We start from the raw sequence: 7,495 nt of genomic DNA, 5'->3' as shown, positions 1-7,495 counted from the left end.
AATTTTCTTATTGCCTTTTTAATAAAATATAACATGAATAACCTAAGCCTTAAAATGACAATATGGAAAGATAAATCTATAGACCAATATCTTTCATGAATATCAGTATAAAAACACTAAATAAAATATTAGCACATAGACTCCAAAAGCACATGAAAAATGTGATGTGTTGTGGTGATGTGAAACGTGAAAGAGAAATCAAAAACTGTTTTAATATTAGGAAATATATAGTATCCTTAAGTTATTATTAGATTTAAGGAGAAAGAATCATAAGATTATTCACCTATGTGATTTTTTTAAAAGGCTTTGATAAAATGAATTTCTGTTCAAGTTAAAAACTCTTAAGAAAATAGCTATTGGGTGATAAATACTTAATTTGTTTATATGTACACACCTACACCATTCCATATACTGCTGTTGTCCAGTTCCTCACTTACTTAACTGAAGGCATATAAACTTCTCATCAACAGTATAATGGAGATTTTAGACAAGACAAATCTATTAGTGGTATAAGAATAAAAAAGAAGAAATGATAAAGAAACTGTGGTACATCCAAAAGGTGGAATACTACCCATTAGTAAAAGAGAAGAGCTCTTGATAGAAGCAACTTGAATGATTATCAAAACCATTATGCTAAGGAAGGCAGTTTAAAAAGGGACTTTGTTTTACTTTCTCTAGATTCACAGCATCTGGTATGAAATCTTTCACAAATTTTAAACAATCACTGACTGTTAATGAATGAAAGAATAGTATAAACTCCCAACACTCTTCAGAGAAGGGGACATGTCTCATTCTTCTATCATATTAATCACAATGCATGGTATTCTCAAGGACCTTCTTTTCTGCCTTCTGCCCTTGGAGACAAATGGGTAAGAGTGTTTTCAAGGTATTTCACAAGGGCTTCTCCTCTCCTTACAGCTTTTCAAGAGCAGAACTTTTAACTTTGCCTCATTAACTTGAATTAAGGGTAAGAAAACCAGCATTACCCTGAATGCAAGGGTAAGAAAAACTGAATGCATTTACTTGGAAATTAACCACAGAGCCGTTAAAGTCTTTTTTTCACATTAAACCTGTATTTACTTTTTATTGCAAGACATATGTGCGCTCTTTTTTAATACATGATTCTAGAAGCTTGTGATACAACAGGTTGTTAATGGCCTATCTGAGAATTTGTCTAAAACTCCATGATGAAACAATAGACACAGTGTGCACCATATTTTTTGGAGAGAAACCAAATCTGTCTTACTGTGAGTTCTATTTCAGAAAGAATCATGAGCTTCTTTCTGTGGTTTTTACTCATATTACTGAGCCTTTGCTAATTTTTATTAAATGTTTAGGCTAAACTCATTTGTGTTTGGGGTGGGGGGGGCTATATGTCCTATTGGGGACAAAATGGTATATGGCATGGCAAAGACAATTTCAAAATGGCAGAGTATATGACAATAGCAAATGACCACCAGATCATGCTGGTAGAACATGGAGATGTGCTTTTTGAAATCCTATAAATTATTGGGGTAGGAGTACCCAGTAGAAAAAGAGTTGACTTCAAATATTGTGATCCTTATATTAAATATTTGTTATAAACCAGGAAAACTCACAAAGGTCTCATAAACATTGGTTACACACAATTTCTATCAGCACTTAACGAATGAATTCAAGGAATATGTGGTCTTTTGGGGGCAGATGGCTTAAGGATGTGTTTCAAACTTTTAGGGGAATGGAGAAGAGATGTCTTAGGGGGTAGACCAAGTAAAGCTTCAAAACCAACTTGAACTTTCACCAAAAAGTGAAATTCATCTCTGTGACCTTAGAAGAAGTATTATTGCTATTTTCTCAGGTAACACAAATTCCAGTTTTGCACACTTGTAAGAGAATAGAAAAGTTTTACTATAGTGAAAATAAACAAACAATTCAAGTGAGTGAGGGCAGCATAGTGCAGGTGACCCATCTCGCTGTAAGTATTCAAGATGATTGAGGTGTGGTGGCAACAGTTAGTTTCACAAAGTAGAGAGCTATTTATTCAGCAAAGTGGTTACATTGAGATTGAGTAAAGAGGTTCTACAGAAACATCTGAATATACCAAACACTGCTCTCTTATCTATTGAATCTCTGTCTTCTGCTCTTTCTGGCATTTCACTTACTTGTGCACTGAGAGATATGTTTTCCAGACAATTCATTGTTCTTCAGTGAGCATATGATAAGGAACAATTTGAATCTTTCCATAAAAATGTAATTCAAAAATTAATATTCATCTTGAAAGAATTCTATAACCCTTTCTATCTATAGATTACCTAAAGCAAACAATTGATTTTTTCTAACCACATGGGTAAAATGATCATTTTGGTTATAAAGTTAAAATAAAACACCAAAAAACACAAAAAGAGGTAGAAACTACAGATGGAGATTATCTGACAATCTAGAAAGAATCTAGTGGAGAAAAGTTTACTAAGGATGCATATAGAAAGCTTGGGGTTATCATTTTTGGTCTCCTGCATTCTTTTTCTCCTGTCACTGAGAAAGAGATCAGAAGATAGGGAGCATCCATACTTTCTGTTTGGTGTTTTATTAATTGGGAATGTGTCCCTCCCATTAGATAAATCAAATATCTACCAATTGCTAATGATGAGAGAGAAACAGAAAAGTCTGACTTGGGTAATGAGTTATATGGGAAAGAGACACCCCAAAATACCTGAGAAATATAGGTAAATTTTCCTTAGCTTAATCTTCCTTGAACCAAAATGAGAATACAAAGAAAGCAACCTCCATTATTCTCAAGATTAAGTAAGTATCCCATTCTGTCTTTTAACTTCACTTCTGGCATTTTGCTGCCTTAAAACACAGCAATTTTCTGTTTCTTCAAATGCCATGTCCACTTCTGCCTTTCTCTTTTCCTGCTCCAGTTTATCCTACATCTTTCTCATTTTCTCTCCATACTCCTCTCTTAATTGCTTTTGTTCTCTCTCCAGCTCAGCTCTGTATTTTTCTTAAATAGCTTGAATCTGTTTCTGAATCTCCACCTCTGCCCTTTGGTAAATCTTATTAGAGTAGAATCCTCCCTTGTTCTGAATTACCATGTGCTGGACCAGGTCCAGCAGCTGTGCCCTCTGAGCCTCCTGCTCAGCCCCTGTTGCCTTATTGTAGAACTCACAGTGATGATCCTTGAACTTCTCCATCAGCCTTTGAATGCCTTCTGGATCCTCCTTTAAGTTAGCATGGAACCCCATGCCAACAAATTCATCTTTCTGAGTGAATCAGAGAATCATGTGTCTCCTAGGCTTGATTCCAAACATTGCCAGCATCTTCTCCATAGCCCTTTGTTCTTCCTTTGTGTATTGGCCCAATGGGACCACCAGGAGCACAGTGTGAGGACCTGGGGAAGTCAGGAGGATTAAAGGAACAATCTCCTTTATAGAATCCAGTATGTCATATTTAAAATGCCAGGCATTTCAGTGATGACAATTTCTCCTCTATCCCATGTGCTGCTCCCTTTCTCACAGACCTTGGTGATGGATTTTGTTGCAATGCTCTAATAATATGCTTTTTTTCCAAGGATGCTGTTCCCAGTGGCACTTTTTCCTGCTGCAGTCTTACCCACTAAGACAAGACTCAGTTGTGAATCTATGGGGTCTTGGTTTCCAAGCCCTAGGATATCAGGGGAAAGCCACAGTGTAAGGACTTACCTCCAACCTTTCACCCCAACTAGTCTCCCACCATATTGCCCTCCTCTATTGCCTGGTGTTGTCGTCTCTGTGAGCAACCTCTGCACTCACAGGAGGTCTGTAGAACCCCTGAGTCTGACCTCCCTCCTGCAGGACTTGGGGAACACCAGGACACTTCTCAGGAGTCCCTTGGACTGCCCTTCTGTGTCCTTTGGAAGCGAAGTGTCAATGAAGGATGGTGCATCACTGCTGGTAGCTGTTCTTCATAAGCTAATGAGGGAAGTAACACCCTTCCCTCAGTGGGACATCACAGTGGAAGATCCCCTCACCCAAATTTATATTCAAAATAGAACTTTTCTTCTTTCCACTAAGAAGCCAGGTACGTGGGTGATTTAAGCCATCCCAACCTTGTAGGAGAGAAAAGGGTGCACATACAAAAAGATAATTGTTGCTTTATATTTCACATATGCAGCCATATCATCAGAGATTATGTCCCACAGGCAAGCAAAATTCCTTACTTTTAAAGTTAACACCTTAGTGATACATGGAATGGTGAAGCTTGGACTCTCATTGTGGGTTCTTGTCCTAAGAAATTTGAAGAATAAAATTCGCAGACTAAAAGATTTTTAGCAAAAATGTGGAAGTTTATTGCGAATGTATACAAAGTCCCCCCTGGGGAGGGGTCCCCAAAGAGGAATCTCCTGGGGAGCGGTCCCTAAATGGGAAAAACCACTGTCTCTAAGATGGGAAAAACCTAGTCCTCTGAGTCTCTTTGTCTACACAGGTTTCTAAATGCTGGGAGCTTCTTTATCTGTTCATGTTCTCTAATTGGATCCTGCCTTATTTTATGTCACCCTTGCTTTCCTAATTGTTTACTTTTCCTCCTTATTCCATGTATGGTATCAGGTTCAACATTTTAAATCTCACCCAGTGCCCCCCTCTTCTTCTTCCCCTTATCTTGTAACATTCCTCTGTCTTTTGTGTATATAAGATAAACAATCTGGCTGTTTCTGCCTGTCATGTATGAATTCCTCTCCCATGGACCCCCTTTCCCTAAAACTGCCTCTCCTGTCTCTAAAATCCTCTAATTATTGTAGAAATCTAGCATAGTTTCTATATTTTAATTTAATATGTTGCAGACATATAGCCAGAAAGTTTTGATAGTGCTCTGGAGTTATTATAAAATACCTTGACATATAATAATAGTAATAATAACTCATACAGAGTATCATTAGTAGAGTTATACTTTCTTAGTGTAATTTGGTTAGGCATATGTACTTCTTAAGACACTTAAAAGTTTATAACAGAACAGCATACATAGCATACCAAATGAGCAAGTTTTCAAAATAACTGTGTCTTAAGTTAAACACTAATAATTTATATAGCTCTTTCCCTATTTACTTTCAGTAATGCACTTGCTCATCTCTTTCATGTGTCTATAATGTTGACATATTCAGGATTTGTTAAACATAGACCAGGACCATGGAAGACAACAGACAACCACATCTGAGAGCCTGTTTGTCCCAGAAGGAAGTCCCTGATAGCATAGCCCTTGAATAAGACTGATTCCTACAGGAGGAATCCTGTTTTACACCTACCTGTCTCTGCTTTCAGTAGATGCATGCTGACAATATTACAGACATGATTATTAACTCCATTTTATTTTCCAGAGACATCATCACCATTCACCCAATTCTTCAGTCTAGAAATCTAGGAATCTCCCTTGATTCCTCTCTTCACCCTATGTTCCAGATCCAAACAATTAGAAAGTTCTCCTGGCTCCATCCACAATTCTGACTGCTTCTCTTCATTTTGAAGAGCATCATATTAGCGCAAGCTACTATCACCAACCATGACTCAGCAGTCCCTTAACTGGTCTCTTTATTTCCAATTTCCCCTGCTGTCTAGTCTATAAATTGACATGATTTTGTAAAATATCAATCAAACAGAAGAGAGATTTTGTAGAACCAACACTCAGGCTTCTACAAAATCAGTAGTTATTCCTCATCTCCCACACACTACAAGGTATTAGCACAATGATTCCTAAGGCAGAGTTTCCCACACTGGATAACCAGAATCCTGGAATGAGGGAAGTAAATTTCCAGAAGCTGAGAGCTCTGGGTACAGGTTGGCTAAGATTAAGGGGAAATGTGAGTGGGAGTCCAGATTATTATTCAGTTAGCATCACAATGGAAGACTCCATCCTAAGGATAACCTGAGGGCATTATCTGATCATTGAAAAAGGTAGTAGGAAAATCATGGCAGGGGAAGCAAAAAGCCACCAAAGGCCAGCTCCAACAGAGGAACAATTTGCCAATGCTGACTGTATATGGCCATGTATGTGATACCTTGTAGATAGGGCCATGAATTCTTCTCATCTATGTAAACATGCCTCTTTGGGATGTGGATCTGCATCTCCTCCCACAAGGTGCTCATCTGTTTCTCCACCCCTTGCATCTCGGTGGGCCCTGTGACTCTGGACAATAGGGCAGTAGAAGCATGATGCAAGCAGACTCCAAAAGTGCTGATGTGCTGTGGCTTGCTATCTCCTTCTGGTCTTCAGAACCTTGCAACTACTTTATGAAGAGGCCTGGACTAGCCTCCGTGATGATGAGCAGCTCAAGGCCCAGGTATCCCCCTCACCCTGGCCTGCCCAAGAGCCTGTTAACTACTTGACATGACCCTGGGGTGATCTAATTCAAAATTATCCAGTTTACAGTACCTTAAGAGTATCGTGCTAAGCAAAAATGACCAATGAAAAAAGAGAATATCCATATAATTTCACTCATATTTGGGATATAAAATGGAAGTCAACCAGTGAAAAAACAAAACAAACAATCAAACAAACTCATAGACACAGACAACAGTATGGTGGTTACCAGAGAAAAAGGGGGTAGTGAAAGGTTGAAGAGAGTAAAAGGGTCAAATATATGGTGATGAAAGAAGGAAAGGCTTTGTGTGGTGAGAATGCAATGCAATATACTGATGAGGTAGTATATACTTGTATACCTAAAACATATATAATATTAACCTATGAAGCCCTAATAAATTTAATATGTGATAATTGTAGGACCATCTCTGTTTTGTAGTTACCTTATTACCTGGGAACAAGCACAATACTGGACAAAGAGGGGTTCTCAATAAATATTTGTAAGTAAAGAAATTGATCAAAAATCACTCTGGCCCTGTAAGTTTGGTCATTAACCTTTATTGGAGTACATGCAGGAGGTAACTAATTGATGTGCCACTCTCACATTGATGTGTCCCCTGAACAGGTCTCAGTCCTGTTCTTCCATTCTTCCCTCCCTTCTATTCTCTCTAAAAAAAATTAAAGAAAAAATGTCCTCTCCTGAGGACTAAAAACAAGAACAAAAAATCACTGTGATACTTGTTTTCTCTCTGATCTTTACATCCAGCATACATCTGTAAAAAGATTATCTTTTCCTTATTTATAAATGCTTATTGGCATAGAAACATGGTATTACATTGTAAATATTTTTTCTCCTTCACAGCTAGAATTGTTTGGAAATGAGGAAAGCTGTTTGACGAACTCGTATTGGAGCAGACTTTGATGGGACAGGCTGAAAATTCTAGTTGTTAAAGACAGGCTCATCTGATAGAAGGCCATCATATACAAACTTGAATCACTGTTAAAAAGACAAACACTCCTTTTGAAAGAAGAGTTATGTCTTTATGCTTTAAGGATAGGGAGTTAGATACAGCTTTTTGTAAACTAAGAAGAGAAATCATATAATGGTTACAAATCAGCCTTGGACACAAAATTGATGTAGATGATGACTGTTCAGAAGGGGAACCTCACTGAGCTATGCTTCTTA

This window comes from Myotis brandtii, unplaced genomic scaffold (genome assembly GCF_000412655.1).
Source record: "Myotis brandtii unplaced genomic scaffold, ASM41265v1 scaffold1386, whole genome shotgun sequence".
In the NCBI taxonomy this organism is placed as follows: domain Eukaryota; kingdom Metazoa; phylum Chordata; class Mammalia; order Chiroptera; family Vespertilionidae; genus Myotis; species Myotis brandtii.
The sequence above is the reverse complement of the archived record's forward strand: the minus strand, read 5'-3'. Positions refer to the sequence as shown.